Below are 19,241 nucleotides of genomic sequence, written 5' to 3'. Positions count from 1 at the left end.
TATATATATACAATGGACTACAAGGTCTAGACTTGGCAACTCCAGGGAAGTGGAGCTTACCAACTAAGCTGATGTTTGACTCTGTCTGCTGGGAGGGTCTGTCCAACTGTTGATGAGGACATGCATGCATGAAATGCAGCATCCCCGACAAAAGGGACAGTAGTACAAAATAATGTACCAAGTATGTAAGGCAACATGATAACTGAAAGTTGAAACTGAACTGATAATATAATAACTGTAAGTAACTAGGGGTCAAAGATAATGTGAAAATATGCTTACCTGCTGATACTGACTCAACTCTCTTAATATAGTAAGTAAAATAGTTGTCCGGGCTTATAAGGCTCGTTATGTGTAACTGCTCAGCCGTAGTAGGCTCGCTCATAGGTGCTCAGCCATACTAGCTTTTGTATCTCGGCCATACCAGTCTCGCGCATAGGTGCTCAATCATAGTAGGCTCGGTATATAACTCACCATCTGATCTGAGGTTGCCAATAGGAGCCTACCTATCGATTATAGCTCGATGGTGGTGAAAATACTGTAATAATGTATATATATATATATATAGACTCTCTGCTCTCTTGGCTAAAAGAAGACAAAACTAAACTGAATATGAAGTTTCGATAAGGGAGAATGTTTTAACTTATGAGACTAGGATAGTGCATATAAATTCGGGAGTATGAACTTCTCTTTATGTCTTGTTGTCAAACACATGTAGTTATTGGATCATGCCAAATGAAAGAAAGGTTTAGCCTTAACATACCTTATCACAATCTTTCCAATCACCAAGTTCCACTTGCCTCTTCGCACCTTAATCTACAATAACAATAATAATACTATCATTATGCTACAAAAAGTACAACTATCGCACAACGAACGACAAGCTTATTTTGTATTAAAATGGGCAGCATCTCCTTTATAATCCTTACTTCCTCCAAATTTAAGATAACACCAACAACACAAGAACACAACAATAACAAAAAATATTCATTATTTTCCATCTTATATACACCATCAAATACTACAAAATAGCCCAACACACCCCAATCTCTTCATACACAAAACGACCACCGTAGTAGTGTCAAACGACCCGGAAATGTTACGACGAACGACCAGCCCACCACCCTACAATTATATAGTGTTTATCCCAACCCTTCCTCCTCCAAAACTCCACAAAATAGTAGTAATGTACGCATCCCAACAACAACACAAAACAATCCGCTATAAGTGAATAACTCAAACTCGCGGCTTCCGATCACCGTCCCGTGAGTTCTTACAAGTATAGAACGACTTACCATAAATTTACAGCATAATAAATGGATGAAAGAGAGCAGTAAAATTACCTTATTTGTTGGATAACTCAGCCCTTATCTTGGTTCTTCAAACTCTAGGTTTTACCCCCAATTAGAACTTGAAAGGGAGAGAAAATTAATTAGGGTTTATGGGTAATTTTTGGGAGGAAGTTTGCAGAGCTTTAGGTCTGGTTATTTGTGATATATAATGAGGTTTATATTTCAAGAGATAATCCCTTAAATGGTCTCTTTGTCAGACCCGAAATTGCCTTTTTTGGGCTCTTATTTAACCAAGTAGGTGACACACCTACTTGTTACCTAGTAGCCTGCGCAGTCTCACAAAAATGTATATATCTATCTACTCTGATATTGTATTGATAAATGGTTTAATGCATCAGAACATAGACTCATAGATCATCAATTTGATAGGTATAGCACCTGATAACACTAAGTATATTGAGAGAAAATTGCAGTTACATTTGACCCAATGTTTCAGTAAAACTTATGAACGTAACTTGTGATGACTTACATCGAATTTTGTTCCACAACTCGATTGAATTAAAAACATAGAACACGACTATCATATGACTAACCTAATTGATAACATAACCTCGTTATCAAGTTAAGCATCCTAGTCTCACCCCAAAAGCACATGTTATAACATTCCCAACTTGTCGACTTTTGACGAAACATTGTTTTCTTCAATTCCTTTAGCTTCTGAACCTTCCAACCCTCTTTGTACGTGTTGTTCATAGTCTTCAATATTTGTAACCTCCATATTAATATGATTAACAAACTTTGTAAAATTTTCAAAAATGATTTCATTTCTGAGCTTACATTAATTGACTTATGACGTACTCTTACGTAGGAACACAAGGTGTATAATAGCCAATATGGTCGTTGATACCTTGAGTCAAAAGGCAGAGTTTGGGTAGCTTAGCATTTCTACCGATAGCAAAGAGGCCATTAGCATTGGTGGTTCAAGCCTCAACCAATAATTTTGTTAGATTAGATATTTCAGAGCTTAGTCAAGTTCTTGCCTGCATGGTTTCTCGGTCTTTTGTATATGAATGTATTAGAGAGTGTTAGTATAACGACCCCCATCTGCTTGTCCTCAAGGACACAGTTCAGCATGGCAATGCCAAGGAGGTTACTATTGGGGATAACAGTGTGTTACGAATGTAGGGTCAGCTATGTGTTCCCAATGTGTATGGGTTGCATGAGTTGATTCTCCAGGAGGACCAAAGTTTGCGATACTCCATTCGTCCGGGTACCGCTAAGATGTATCAGGACTTAAGGCAGCACTATTGGTGGAGGATGATATAGAAGGACATAGTAGAGTATGTAGCTCGATGCCTATATTTTTAACATGTGAGCATCATCGACTGGGTGGTTTACTTAAGCGGCTTGATATTCCACAGTGGAAGTGGGAGCGTGTCACCATGGACTTCATTGTTGGGAACCCACGGACTCAGAGGAAGTTTGATGTAGTATGGGTGATTGTGGACAGGTTGATCAAGTCTGCTGATTTCATTCTAGTAGTGACGACCTATTCTTCAGAGTTGCTGCATCAGGTTTATATCCGCGAGATTGTCCAACTTCATGGCTTACCAGTATCTATGATCTTTGACAAGGGTGTGCAGTTCACCTCGCATTTCTGGAAGGCTGTGTAGCGTGAGCTAGGCATATGGGTTGAGCTGAGTACAACATTTCACCCTCAGACGGATGGACAGTCCGAGTGCACTATTCAGATGTTGGAGGATATGCTTCATGCCTATGTTATGGATTTAGGGGGTGCTTGGGATTAGTTCTTGACACTTGTGGAGTTTTCCTACAACAACAGCTACCAGTTGAGTATCTAGATGGATCCATATGAGGCTCTATATGGCAGACGGTATCGTGCTCCAGTTGCGTGGTTTAAATAGGGAGAGGCTAATTTATTAGGCACGGATCTAGTTTGAAATGCTTTGGAGCAGTTCATGATGATCCATGATCAACTTCGCACAGCCCAGTCTAGACAGAAGAGTTATGCAAATCGGAAGGTTCACGATGTCGCATTCATGGTTGGAGAGAGAGCCTTACTCCGGTTTTCACCCATTAAGGGTGTGATGAGGTTCGGAAAGAAGGGAAAGTTCAGCCCTAGGTATATCTGGTCTTTTGAGATCCTTGGAAGGATTAGAGGTGGCCTACAAGCTTGCTTTGCCACCTGGTTTATCTACTGCTCATCCGGTATTCCATGTCTCTATGCTCCAGACGTATTATGGTGATCTGTCTCATGTTCAAGACTTTAGCACAATACAGTTGGATGAGGACTTGACTTACATTGAGAAGCCTGTGGCTATCTTGGACCGGCAGGTCCGGAAGTTGAGATCAAAGGATGTTGCTTTAGTGAAGGTTCATTGAAGGGGTCATCCGGTCGAGTAGGCGACCTGGGAGACCGAGCATGACATATGGATTTGTTATCCTCATCTATTCACCACTTCAGGCATGTCCTTATGCACGTTGGAGGATGAAAATATCTTTTAAAAGGGGTAGAATCTAATGACCCGATCGGTCGTTTTGTGTAATTGGGACATGTTAGCCCTTTTATTGTTTCACACATGCGTGTTTATGCGTTTATGGCTTGCATGGTTGATTAGTTTTGTTCCGGGAAGCTTTTGGGTTGATTTGGACCCTTGATTCATGACCTAGAAGTTTAAATTTGAAAATGTTAACCAAACTTTACTTTTGTGAAAACAACCCTGGAACTATGTTTTTATGACTCTGATAGCTTCGTATCGTGATTTTGAACTTGGGGGTATGCCTGAAATTGATTTTGGAAGTTCGTAGATTGACTTTTGTTGATTTGCTGAAATTTGGAAATTTAAAGTTGAAAAGCTTAACTATGGGTTGACTTTTATCTATCGAGCTCAGAATTCGAATTTGGGACTTGGAATAGTTCCATCATAGAATTTAGAACTTTTCTGCAATATTTAGTGTCATTTGGAATTGATTTGATAGGTTTCGAACGCTTAGTTGTAATTCTAGAAGTTATTTAAAAAATCTAAAAATCATACATTTTAGTGTTTGATTCGTAGCTTTAGATGTTATTTTCGTATTTTGGTTGCGCGAGCGAGTTTGTATGATGTTTTTAGACTTGTGTGTATGTTTGGTTTGGAGCCCCGAGGGCTCGGGTGAGTTTTGGACACGTTCTAGAAGTGTTTTGGACTGGAGATTGTAGAAACGAGGTCTGGTGCTCTAGTGTTGCAAATGCAAACATCAGGTTCGCATTTGCGAAGGCGACAGGTGATGGGAAATTGTCACAAATGTGACATCACCTTCGCATTTGCAAAGACAGAAAAAATTTGGTCATGTTCGCAACTGCGAACAATTTTTCCACTTTTGTGATATTACCCAGTTTGCAATTGTGAGGGTTCACAAATATGAACCTTGTTTCATAAATGCGACATCTGCAGTTGGTTGAAGGGTTGGGAGACATGATTTTTGAACTCATTCTCACATTTTTGAACCCTAGATTAGATAGGAGACGATTTGGAGATGGTATTTTCATCTACAAACCTTGAGTAAGTGATTCTAATCTATTTCTAATCATATTCCATCAACATATCTTAGATTTTAACTTCAAAATCATGTGAATCAAAGTAGAAATTTTATGAACCTTTTTCAGGTTTTTGAAAAATAAGAAATTGCATTTTGAGAGTCAATTTGGACTCGAATTTTGAAAATAATCAAATATATGAACTCGTGGGGTCATAGGTAGATGGAATCTACCATTGGACCCGGGTTTTGACTTAGCGGACCCTGGGTTGACTTTTGGTATCTTTTTGGAAAAGTGTAAAGATCTTAACTTTACCTATTGCAATTGAATTCCCTAGTATTGTTTGATGATATTGAGTAAATTTTGGTTGGATTTGAGCAGTGTGGAGGCGTATTTCAAGGGAAAGCTATTTCCGAATGTTGAATTGGCATAGTTGAGGTAAGTGTCTTGCCTAACTTCGTGCTGGGGAACTACCCCATAAGATTGGTATTGTTTGATTCAGTTGTGCTAAGTGAAATCCGTGTACGCAAGGTGACGAGTGGGTATACGAGTTGTACGTAGTATTTGACCGGTTTAGGCTACTTAGACTATTTTCATGCTTTAATTGAAATGCCATATTTTGTTCTAAATTCTCATAGTCAAATTATCCTTAACTGTATTAGACTATCTTTGAATGCCTTAGTTGACTTGTTTAGTATTTGTTCTACATCCTACTTGCTAAATTGCTCTCATGCTTTAGTTGAACGTGTTGTCTCCTTTATTGTTACATGTTATCTCTTCACGGTTAATTATCTTTGTTGAAGTAATTGTTCATAATATCCCTTTACTTGTTGATTTCCACTATTTGATACTCATTGTTGAATATTATCTCTTTTATTGAAGTTAGTCTTATCTAATATTGTTGTTATACATTATTTCTCTCATTGTTAAGTTATTTGGTGTTGAAGTTGTAGAAGTCGTTAATACGTTAAGGCGATATTGGTTATTGTTGAAATATCTATCATTTTGAGAATTTGTCATCCATTGTTGTTGTTGATATTCTCGTATACGTTGTGGTGGATCCATGGTGTATTGTTGTGGAAACATTGATATGGTTGTTGTTGGCATGTTTTTATATATGGGAACTTAAGGTGCGAAATAGTATTGTGATACGATATTGTCGCGCATGCGGCGGTATAAGGCTTGGGTTGATGTGCATGTGGCGGTATAAGGTGGGATTTATGTGCATGTTACTTGTAGGTGAACTACGTGAAGCCACGCGGCATCACAAGGTGAGCTAAAGTGTGTGTAGCTATTTCGAGAAAACAATTTTCAAAATCTATTTTAAATGGAAGGCTTACACGGCGGTATAAGGAAAGATTGTGATTGAAATTGATAAAAGTGAATACGAGGCGGTACCTCGATTTTGATTTTATTATACACAAGGTGGTACCTCGTTGTGATTCTTGCTATTCGTTTCATGTTGCAAGGTGTTTTTGGTGGAAAATATATCTTGTTGTATCATTCCTTATTTGTTCTAGCAATTGTTGTCCGTACATGATCATTGTAGAACTTTAGTTGCTATTTTGTGTTATTTCTATTGTTGGTCTCCGGTACTATTTCTTGCTATTAGCTTTCCGTATTAGTTATTTCTTCACTTTCCATTATATATCCGTATTACAATTTCATATTGTCTATTTTATATCCTAGTAGGTGTCTTGACCAGACCCCATCACTACTCTACTGAGGTTAGGCTCGATATTTACTTGGTACCATTGTGGTGTACTCATATTATACTTCTACACATCTTTTTGTGTAGATTCAGGTACGTCTGCTCGAGCCGGTCGTTAGAGGATTGTTGTAGCTACTGCTTGGGAGACTTTAAGGTATACCTGCTCTACGTCTGCAGGCCTCGTTGTCACCTTGCCTACTTTACTTCATATTGCATTTTATTTCGGATAGTGATGTAGCAGTTACTCTAGTTGTACTCTATAGAGCTTATGACTCAGTTCCACCAATTTTGGGGTGTGTATTGCGAGACTCTGATTTCATAAGATTTTTATCTATTATTCAGTTGTTTTAGTAACTTGTCAATTTATATTTGTTCAGTATTTATTATTTGTTAGGCTTACCTAGTCATAGAGACTAGGAGCCATCACGATATCCTAAGGAGAGAAATTAGGGTCGTGACATTAGGTCTCAACCGAATAAGCGCATAGCCTAAGCATTATTCACAACTCATATAATCATACAAGTTGGGAGAACATGGATGCAAGAAGATATAATAGCAAAACAAGTTCGTAAATAGTCTAATAATCAACTAGAATCATGATTTCCCCGGTGCACGCTCACACACTCGTCACCTAGCATGTGCGCCACCTCAATACATTTATTATAACATAGTTCCAGGGTTAAATATTCTAAAATCGAAGTTTAGATATGTGTCTTACCTCGAACAAGCCAAACAACACTCTAGAAATGACATCTCGCTCGTATCAACCTTTTAATGACTCGAAACTAGCCAAAGCAACTCAAAACTATCAAATAATGCCTAAGAAAACAATTCCAAATGATAAAGGCCGAAATTTTACACATTTACTCAAAGTCAACCAAAAAGTCAAACTCGGGCCTAGACCTCATAACCCGAGCCCACACCTCAAATACCAAAATCTAAGACATATTTATGAAATATAATCAAAACCTAGTAGACAACACTTATCCCATTCCATGTGGTTAATATTGCCTCCAAAATCGCCCAAATGTGAGCGCCATAGCTCAAAATATGATAAAATGACCAACACCTTCGAAATAGATTACTTTAAACACTGCTGTAGAGGTACCGTTCATGATTGCAGTCACCAACCTCGTGATCGCGATTCAAAAAAAATATTTACCACATATTTTACCTTCACAATCGCAGACATCGCAATGAACAAATTTCCATTACCCTTCCCAAACTTTTCTCAGATAGTCTATAGTGTATTAGTCATAATGTTTTATGCATAACTCCAAATGACCAATGTTTTGACTTTCTAAAAACTAAAGACAAAGGACTACGCCTTTAATTTTTGAATCATCTCCAAATTCCTTATAGATTACAAGATATAAGCTTCCGAAGTCACCTAAGTGACAACATAATTTCTTCATTGCGAATGGGAAGATCTCTCTACGAACGCGATCCACATTTCCTTTTTTCCCATTTTGCTCTTCACGGACGTGACCCAAATTCCGCAATCGCGATGCACACTGTTGTATCCGGAAACCAATAACTAAAAATGGTCTGAAACCGCCACAAAAATCACCCGAGCCCCTCGGTATCCCATCCGAACATACCAATACATCTCAAAACATATTATGGACCTAGCTAAGGACTCAAATCATGCATATTAACATCAAAACCGCGAATTGTCGATCAAGATCAATCTCTTAAGTTCATAAACTTCAAACTTCAAACCAAACATCTGATACAAGCCTAAGCAATCCGAAATGAACCCAAATTTTGCATACAAGTTCCAAATGACATAACAAGCCTATTCCAACTCCCAGAATAACAACTCAAACTCGATATCATCAAAGTCAACTCTCGGTCAAACTTATGAATATTCCAAGCACGTCAAATTTTTAACTTTTTGCCAAATAGTGTCGAAACCTTCTAGAAAAATCCAAATGCAAATTCGGGTATACGTCCGAGTCCAAAATCAACATCCGGGCCTAAAGGAATCATCAAAACTCCAATCCGGGGTCAAATACACAAAAGTCATTCTTGGTCAACTCTTCCAACTTAAAGCTTACTAGTTGAGAATCATTCTTCCAAATCAATATTGAAACACCTGAAAACCAAAACCGACGATTCACACAAGTAATAATACATCAAATGAAGCTAATCAAGACTTCAAATAGCTGAACATAAAGCAAATGATCGAAACGGTCGGTTGGGTCGTTACACAGCATAACTCTTTTGCATGGACTATGTTGTACGAAGCCGCTCCTAAATCAATTTCACCTTCTCTAATGCATCAAGTACTAAATATGTGCCCAACAAAGGCTCAAACCAACCAACCAACTAGAGAATGACATCACCTCCCATATAAGGCCTCATATAGAGCTATTTGGATACTCGACTAATAACTCTTGTTGTATGAAAACTCCACTAATAAGAGAAATTCACCCCACATGCCTCTAAAATCAATCACATAGGCCCTCAACATATCCTCAAAAATTTGAATTGTCCGCTCAAACTACCCGTTCGTCCAAGGATGAAATGTAGTACTTAACTCAACCTGCATGCCTATCTCACATTGAACAGCTCTCCAAAAGTGTGAAGTGAACTGCGTACCATGATTTGAAAGGATAGAAATAGGCACACTGTGTAGGAGAATAATATCCCTGATGTATATCTGAACCAACTGTTCTAAAGTGTAGGAAGTCACGCCGGAATAAAATATGCAGACTCGATCAACCGGTCCATAATGACCCAAACAACATCATACTTTCTCAAAGTCCGTGATAAGCCTACCACAAAGTCCATAGTGATGTGCTCCCGGTTCCACTGTGGTATCACCAACTTTTGAGTCAAACCATCCCGTTTCTGATGTTCACACTTCACCTGCTCAGAATTCAAACACTGAGAGACTTGTATAACAATGTCTTTTTCCATCTTCCGCCATCAATAATGTTGTTTCATGTCACGATACAACTTTGTGACGCCTAGCTGAATAGAATATCGTGAGCTATAAGCCTCTTTAAGGATCATCTCTGTCAAACCATCAACATTCGGAACACAAATATGGACCTAACACCACATAACACCATCATCCATAATTATAACTTTATTAGCACAACCCCATTGCATTGCGTCTTTTAACACCATTAAGTGAGGATTATTAAATTGGCAAGGCTTGATACGCTCCAACAAAGATAACTGCTCCACAACCCAAGAAAGAAGCCTACTGGGCTCGAAATATCAAACCTCATGAACCTATTAGCCAAGGTCTTAACATCCATAGCCAATGGTCTCTCCATTACTGGTATAAATGTCAAGCCACCCATGCCCTCTGCCTTCCTACTCAAGGCATCAGTTACCATATTAGCCTTCCACAATGATGATGGTAATATCATTATCTCTCAATAACTCTAGCGATCTCTGCTACCTCTCAGATCCTTTGCTTGAATAGATGTTGTAGACTCAAACAATTAGTGTAGACCTCACATGGCACGATGCATTAGTAAAGCTTCCAAATCTTGAGCACGTACACAATGGTTGCTAACTACAAATCAGGCATAGGGTAGTTCTTCTCATGTATCTTTAAGTGACGAGATGCATAGGCAATCACTCTACCATCCTACATTAGTACCATGCCAAGTCAATATGCGATGGATCAGAATACATAATGTAAGACCCTGAATACGTGGGCAACACCAACATTGGGGATGTAGTCAAAACAGTATTGAGCTTCCAAAAGCTCTTCTTACACTCGTCAAACCATCTGAAAAGAGCACCCTTCTAAGTCAACTCGGTTAATGGGGCTGAGATGGATTAAAACTCCCTCATGAAATACGATAGTTGCCTGCCAAACCCAAGAAGCTCTGAATCTCTGTAGCTGAAGTAGGTCTAGGATAATTCTGAACTACCTCGATCTTCTTACTATCCACCTTGATACTATTAGAAGACATACTATGACCCAAGAATAAAACTGAGTCCAGCCAAAACTCACACTTCGAGAACTTGGCATAATGTTGACGATCCTTTGAAGTCTTAAAGTATAATCTACAGGTGATGCTCATGCTCCTCTCTACTATGGGAGTAAACCAGAATATCATCAATGAAGACATCACAAAGGAATCCAAATACGGCTTGTACACTCGGTTCATCAAATCCATGATGACTAGTGGAGCATTAGTCAAACAAAATTACATCATCACGAACTCGTAATGACTATAATGAGTTTTAAAAGCTATCTTAGGGTCTGATGCCATAATTCTCACTTGATGCAAGCCAGATCTCAAGTCAATCTTATAAAACACCTTGGCACCCTAAAGCTGGTCAAATAAATCATCAATACTAGGAAATGAATACTTGTTGTCTATGATAACCTTGTTGACCTACTAATAGTCAATGCACATCCTCATCGATCTGTCCTTCTTCTTAGTAAATAACACTGGCGCACCCCAAGGTGAAACACTCAGTCTAATGAATCCTTTGTCAAGCAAATCCTAAAACTGATCTTTCAATTCTTTCAACTGCTGGAGCCATTATGTATGGTAGAATGGAAAAAGGCTGAGTACACGGAACCAAATCAATACAAAAGTCAATATCCCTATCGGATGGTATTCCCGGTAAGTATGTAGGAAACACCTCTAGAAACTCCAAGTGTGTTTTTTTGCAGGAGACAATATTGTACTCATGCCTTGCCATTTATTACGACTTCTATGGGTGGTATTACAACTATATGCTCATTCCTTTGAATGAGGAAAGATGGCATGCACAAGCATGAAACAAATGAGGCAAATGAACATTCATAGCATGCAACAAGTTTGGCAAAGTGATATATTGGAGCAACAACAAAGGCGAGCAACACTAGCAGACCTAACGACTTTCACAGTGAGCTCAATCACCAGGCGATGCCAAGGAATTCACCAGCTGCACCTCGCTAGGTACCTGGCGAAGTGCGGGGTTCATCACTACTGTAGACCTGGCCTAGCGCACCTAGTAGCGAGACAACACCCATACGACGCGATGGATTTCGCCAGGTCCATCTCACTAAAGACCTGGCTATGCGAGGGTAAATACCAGCTACATCTCGCCTTGCACCTAGCGATGCACGGTCCCTTTCTCGTGAGGAACCTGGCATCGCACAGTCCCCCTCACGCGTTACACAATGCTAGACACTACTGGACAGCTTGGTTTTGGAAACATTTGAATTCAAAATAGAGGAAGCAAATGTCTGGTACTTCTCACACCTCCTTTTTCTACCCCGAAAGGGGGTAAGGCAGTTTTTCCAATTTAAGTGACAATCGAAATGGGATTATTCATATTAAAATCAGGGTCGCCACTTGGGATAGTTTATTGGTGTCCCAAGTCACCGGTTTAAAATATCGAATCGAGAAAATTTGACTCTGTTATACTATCCGTGAAACATAGAAATCTAGGTAAGGAATTATGTTAACCCGGGAGAAGGTTTTAGGCATACCCGGGTTCCATAGTTTTAGCACCGTGGCTTTGATAATATTTGGCTTAATCAAATTGTCTAATTACTTATTTTAGAACCTATATGCATTTACCTCTTTTAATTAAGGAATTATCTTAATACAGGTCACGCGCATGTGTATCCATTTGTTTGGCGCATCAAAAATCATGTCACGCATACGTGTCCACAATTAATAACGCTTTATTATTATTAAGAATGTTTAGTCGAAGTTGCGCGAATGCATACTCCGATTTTGTTTTTAGGATCATAATTATATCATGTGAATGTGTACACAATCACGATAATATATTAAACGTTCCTAAAGTAAACTACGAACATTCATTTTTAAACTAAGTTTGGAGTTCAATCTAAAATACTAATTGTAAGTGAATAAAAGGCGATATGCAGAACCTTTATTAATCTAAGAAAAATCTGGGCTAGCATTGAGCCCAAAATTATTTTAAGACTTCCTTTTTTAAAATAAAAAAGAAAATGAAGGGAATATGAAAACTGGGCTCAAAATCGAGCCCAGGAGCGAAGACAAGGGCAAATAGCCACACAGATCTAAATGGGCCAAATATGTCACGACCCAAACCGATGGGCCGCGACGGGCGCCTGAGTCTTACCTATCAAACACCCCTAAGCATGCGTCTAAAATATGAACCTGAATAACATCTGCTACTTTACAAAATTAACCTACGTGAAAGAAGCCTGCCATCAAGGAATATGTACGTATACAGGCAGAATACAGTGGGCGAGCCGGCAAGGCTGCTATAGACAGCTATACATCAAAAAACTGAAAGCCGACAAGGCCACATACAACCCAACTAGACATACTATCTACAGACCCCTAACAGAAACATAGCTGTACAAAGACGGGACTAAGCCACGTCATACTCATATACATATATATGTACAAACGTATCGTACCAATATCAAAAGCAGCTCCAGATCAAATGGAGCACGCCAACTCTTGCTGATCAGGAATCCTAAGAATGGGGACCGTCAGCTTGCCTACCTGCACCTGCGGGCATGAAACGCAGGCCCCGTGAAATAGGGCGTCAGTACGAAAAATGTATTGAGTATGTAAGGCATGGAAATTAGTACGTAAAAGGCATAGATGAAACATGGAATACTGAAACACATTTTTAAATTTGAATAACTTTGTAAATACTGAAACGTTTATAATGTCATGCACGTGCGTGTAAATGTCATGCCATGCATAGGTATGGTGTACATAATATCATCAAGCCACTGGGGGCATCCCATCATATCATCTCGGCCACTGTGGGCAATATCATCAACATATACCAGCTGATCAGGTGGTGGTGCGTATATAATGCCATAACCTTTTCCATATCCCATATACTTATATATACATACATATATACGCGTATATAACGCCGTTTGAATACATACATATATACGCGTATATAACGCCATTTGAATCATATTTTAGCCACTGTGGGCAATATCATCATCATATACCAACTGATCAGGTGGTGATGCGTATATAACGCCGTAACCTTTTCCCATATCCCATATACATATATTTACATATATACGCGTATATAATGCCATCTGGTCATGGGTCAATGCACATGTACGAAATGCATGAAAAATACGTAATAATCTCAATATTCCTTCCGGATAAATTTTTCCAACTGCGTATTATTCTGAGACTCATGAACAGAAGGAAAATAGTAATTCTCATGGGGAGTCGAGAATATAGACACCCCTACTATTTCTATGAATAGAATAATTTATAGAAACCGTGTATTTGCTCGTTTCTTTGGTATAATCTAGACCATGCCAAAGAAAGAAGGGAGGGCCTTAACATACCTGGAATAGGGAAAACTCTATATAATATTGTTGGCGAAGATTGCACCGTACTCTTTTAGAATCGCAAAATTTTCCGTTGCTATTATTTCAACAAATTTGCGTTGGAAGTTCTTCAGAATCGAATATGGCTTCTGCTCCAAACTTATTTGAACTTGAGAAGGAAATTATTTTGCTCCAACATATTTGAATTTTTAAGAAACAGCTTCTGTTCTTTTGCGTTTTTGAAACTCAGAAGAGATTGAATTACTATCTAAGATATGTGAAATTTGACTAAGACCCAATTGTTTTACACGTTTCATGCTAAGCACATATGACTCTCATTCATATGCTTAAATTGTGGTACACTGCCACGTTTCTTTGTGGATATAATTAATTAACTTTTATCCACTTATTAGTTAACCGGGAAATGTTTCGTTACCTGGTCTTTAATTTATTACCCGCATAATTTAAGAATTATCACAAATTACTTAAAATTCTATTTATTTTCAAAATACTTCATATATATTTTATATATTACACTACCGTGGTCATATGGTACTTTGCATGGTACTAGTTTATAATTATCGGGTATTATTACTTGATTCGTAGTTTATCCCAACTTGGCCATTTTCAACGAAACTCATTTTCTATAATTCGTGCATCCTTTATCCTTCATGGCACTTATTTATTTCTTGTTAATACGTTAACGTCAAGATGATCTGATCCCCGATTCTACGTCAGTTGACCGAAGACGAAACTTTTAACGTACGAAAATGCGAGATGTAACATCCTGCCCCTCTTACAAACATTCGTCCTTGAGTGTTCCACTCTTCGTAATCCATATAACTTTGGCAAGGTCGCCTTTTATAACAATACTACTACCAACTCTCCCCTTAGAAGCTTAATAATTCAAAGACACACAGGACAATGACAATAATCAATAGAAGAATTTATACACACACCTTGAGTTAAGACGTCTCAGTTAGACCCTTCTCTAGAAGAGGAAATAGGTAGGGATATCTAGACTTCATGTCTTCCTCGGCCTCGCAAGTCATTTCTTCTACATTGTTGTTCCTTCAAAGCACTTTCACGGAGCCTACCTCCTTATTCCGCAGCTTGCGGACTTGTCGGTCTCGAATGGCAACCGAAATTTCCTCGTATGACAAGTCCTCTGTAAACTGTACATCATTCGTGGGCACTACTCGGGTAGGATTGCCAATGCACTTTCGTAACATAGATACGTGAAAATCTGGATGGACAGACTCCAATTCCAAGGGCAATTCTAACTCATAAGCTACTCGGCCCACTCTCCGAATAATCCTATAAGGACCAATATACAGTGGGCTAAGTTTACCCTTTTTTCCAAATCTCATCACACCCTTCATAGGCGACACCTTCAAGAATACCCAGTCATCAGCCCCGAACTCTAAATCTCGACGTCGCACATCTGAATATGACTTCTGACGACTCTGAGCTGTCAATAGTCTATCCCGGATAAGCTTTACTTTTTCTATGGCTTGCTAAACCAGGTCTATCCCGTGTAATCCAGATTCTCCAACGTCGAACCACCCTATAGGTGACCTACACTTTCGTCCGTAAAGAGCTTCGTATGGAGCCATCTGAATGCTAGAATGGTAGCTATTATTATATGCGAACTTAATAAGCGGCAGATGACCATCCCAGCTACCTTTCAAGTCTATTACACAAGCTCGCAACATATCCTCCAGTGTTTGAATAGTACGCTCAGCCTGTCCGTCTGTCTGGGGATGAAATGATGTACTAAGACTTACTTGAGTCCCCAATCCCTTTTGGAAGGACCTCCAAAAGTTAGCTGTAAATTGAGCTCCTCTATCTGAGATAATAGATACAGGTACACCATGCAGTCGTACTATCTCCTTAATATAAAGCCTCGCATAATCTTCTAAGGAATACGTAGTTCTAACGGGCAGAAAATGGGCTGACTTTGTGAGCTTATCAATGATCACCCATATTGAATCGAACTTACACTGGGTACGAGGTAAGCCTATGATGAAGTCCAAATTAATTATTTCCCATTTCCAAGTCGGAATCTTCATAACCTGCAATAATCCACCGGGTTTTTGATGCTTGATATTAACCTGCTGACAGTTAGGGCACTGAGCAACAAAATCTAGTATATCCTTTTTCATTCTGTCCCACCAATATATTTCCCTGATGTCATGATACATCTTTGTCGTTCCTGGATGGATAGAATAACGGGAATAGTGAGTTTCTCCCATAACCTGCCAATGCAACCCTACAAATTAGGCACACATAATCACCCTTGATATCTGAGGACCCCATCTTCGGTAATTACAAACGGTGTCTTCTCCTTCTGAAGAGTGGTATCTCTATAATGAGTTAGCACAGGATCCTCGTACTGGCGTTCCTTCACCTTAGTTACTAAAGATGATGTTGTCGTATCCTGAAGATTAATTCCAATGTCACCTGAGTCCAGTAACTGAACTCCAAGACTAGCTAGCTGATGAATCTCATGGGCTATTCCCTTTTTTCTGGATGCAAATACGACAAGCTACCCATAGATCTATAGCTGAGAGCATCGGCAACTACGTTTGCCTTCCCCGGATGGTATAAAATATTAATGTCATAGTCTTTAAGTAGCTCCAACCATCTCCTTTGAAGAAGATTCAATTCCCTTTGCTTGAAGATGTACTGGAGGCTCTTATGATCCGTATAAATATCAACATGAATGCCATACAAGTAGTGCCTCCACATCTTTAGTACATGAATCACCGCAGCTAACTCTAAATCGTGGGTCGGGTAGTTCTTCTCGTGCTTTCTTAGTTGTCTAGAAGCATATGCCACAACCTTACCATGCTGCATCAGCACACAACCCAATCCAACACTTGAAGCATCGCAATAGATAACATAACCATCGGTCCCTTCTGGAAGCGTTAGAACCGGTGCTGAAGTTAACCTGTCCTTTAATGCCTGGAAACTCCGTTCACGAGCATCAGTCCATTGAAACTTTGCTCCCTTCTGAGTCACCTTTGTTAAAGGTGCTGAAAGGGAAGAAAATCCTTCCACAAATCTCCTGTAATATCCTGCCAACCCAAGAAAACTACGAACCTCTGTTGGTGTTGTGGGCCTAGGCCAAGTCTTTACTGCCTCAATATTTTGTGTATCCACCAGGATGCCTTCACCCGAAATGATATACCCAAGGAAAGTTACAGAGTTCAACCAGAATTCACACTTAGAAAATTTTGCATACAACCTCCTTTCTTGTAGAACTCTAAGCATCGTACGCAGATGACCAGCATGCTCATCCTCTGAACGAGAATATACCAATTTATCATCAATAAATACAATAACAAACAGATCTAAGAAAGGCCTGAACACACGGTTCATCAAATCCATGAATACTGTTGGGGCATTAGTCAGACCAAACGACATAACCCGAAACTCAAAATGCCCATATCTAGTCCTGAATGATGTCTTCGGAATATCTTCATCCTTAACCCTTACTTGATGGTACCCGGACCTCAAGTCTATCTTTGAAAACCACTTGGAACCTTGTAACTGATCAAATAAGTCGTCAATCCTCGGGAGCGGGTACTTATTCCTTATCGTCACCTTATTCAGTTGCCTATAATCAATACACATTCTTAAGGAACCATCTTTCTTCCTTACAAACAACACAGGTGCTTCCCACGGTGACGTACTAGGTCTGAGAAAACCTTTTTCAAGCAAGTCCTTTAGTTGTTCTTTCAACTCTTTCAGCTCTGTGGGGGCCATTCTATAGGGATAAATAGATATTGGGTGAGTATCTGGAAGTAGGTCAATAGAAAACTCAATTTCCCGCTCTGGCGGGAGACCCGGAAGTTCATCAAGGAAGGTATCTGGAAACGTATTTACCACAGGGATGGACTGAATGGTTGGTGACTCTACTTCCATATCCTGAACCCAAACTAAGTGATAAATACAGCCCTTTCTAATCATCTTCATTGCCTTGAGATAGGAAATAAATCTACCTCTCGGCGATGTCGTGTTACCTTTCCACTCCAAAATAGGCTCCCCCGGAAAATAAAATCGGACTATCTTCGATCTACTATCAACATTGGCATGACAAGAAGCCAACCAATCCATACCCATTATAACATCAAATTCTACCATATCTAACTCGATTAAGTCTGCTACGGTAGTCGACCATGAACTATTATTATACAACCCCTATATACCTGCTTAGCTATCACCGAGTCCCCAACAAGTGTAGACACCTCAAAAGGTTTAACCAATTCAGGTTTTATTTCAAACTTACTAGCAATCAACGGAGTAACGTATGATAAGGTGGAACCTGGATCAATTAGTGCATATACATCGTAGGAGGAGACTGATAATATACCTGTAACAATATCAGGCGATGACTCTTGGTCCTGTCATCCTGCCAATGCATAAATGCGGTTCTGAGGGCTGCTCGAGCTAGATGCTCCGCCTTTGCCTCTACCACGACTCATTGGTGCTTGGGGACTTTGCCTAGGGGGGCGTACTGATGAAGATGATCAAGCCACAGATCCTGCTGGCTGAGCTATGCTTGCATCACCTCTCATCGGACAATCCCTCATAACGAGGCCCGGATAACCACAAGTATAACAAACATCTAGTCCTATACGACACTGCCCGGTATGCTGCTTACCACATTGAGTACATCGTGGCAAGGGTGGCCTCATCTGATTTGACTCACCCCTATACTGAGAACCTGAGGCCCTAAAATTCTGACTAGGCCTTGAATATGTAGAACGATCAAATCTCTTTCCTCCAAACCGAGGGGGCGCGCTAGCCAAGGGCTGGGATGGATATATCAAGTACTGTTGCCTCTGACCATCTCGAAACTCACCAAAAGGACCCAAAGACCTCGCTCTTTTATTCTGGGCCCTATCATGCTCACGATCGGCCCTCTATTTCTGTTTACGCTCCTCTACACCCTGAGCATACGCTTGAATACGAGAAATATCCATGTCTGGATGAAGTGAAACCGACATACAATCGTTAAGCAAGTAAGGCTCTAATCTCATTACGAACCGGTGAATCTGATCCTCCATCTTAGATACAATAGTGGGAGCATACCTAGACAATGAATCAAACTGAAGGCAGTACTCCCGAGAACTCATGTTTTCCTGCCGAAGGGTCAAAAACCTATCAACTCTGGCTCGCCTAAGCTCTGGTGGCAGATAATGACGAAGAAAAGCTTCTGTAAACTCCTACGATACCGCTAGAGGGGCATTCTCACCTCTGGACAATTCCCAAGACTCGTACCAATTAACTGCAACATCTCGGAGTCTATAAGAAGCTAGCTCAACTGACTCAGTCTCAGTGGCCTTCATTACCCGTAACGTCCTCTGTACTCAATCAATAAATACCTGAGGGTCCTCATTCGGGTCTGCTCCAGTG

This window comes from Nicotiana tabacum, chromosome 6 (assembly GCF_000715075.1).
Source record: "Nicotiana tabacum cultivar K326 chromosome 6, ASM71507v2, whole genome shotgun sequence".
NCBI lineage: Eukaryota > Viridiplantae > Streptophyta > Magnoliopsida > Solanales > Solanaceae > Nicotiana > Nicotiana tabacum.
The sequence above is the reverse complement of the archived record's forward strand: the minus strand, read 5'-3'. Positions refer to the sequence as shown.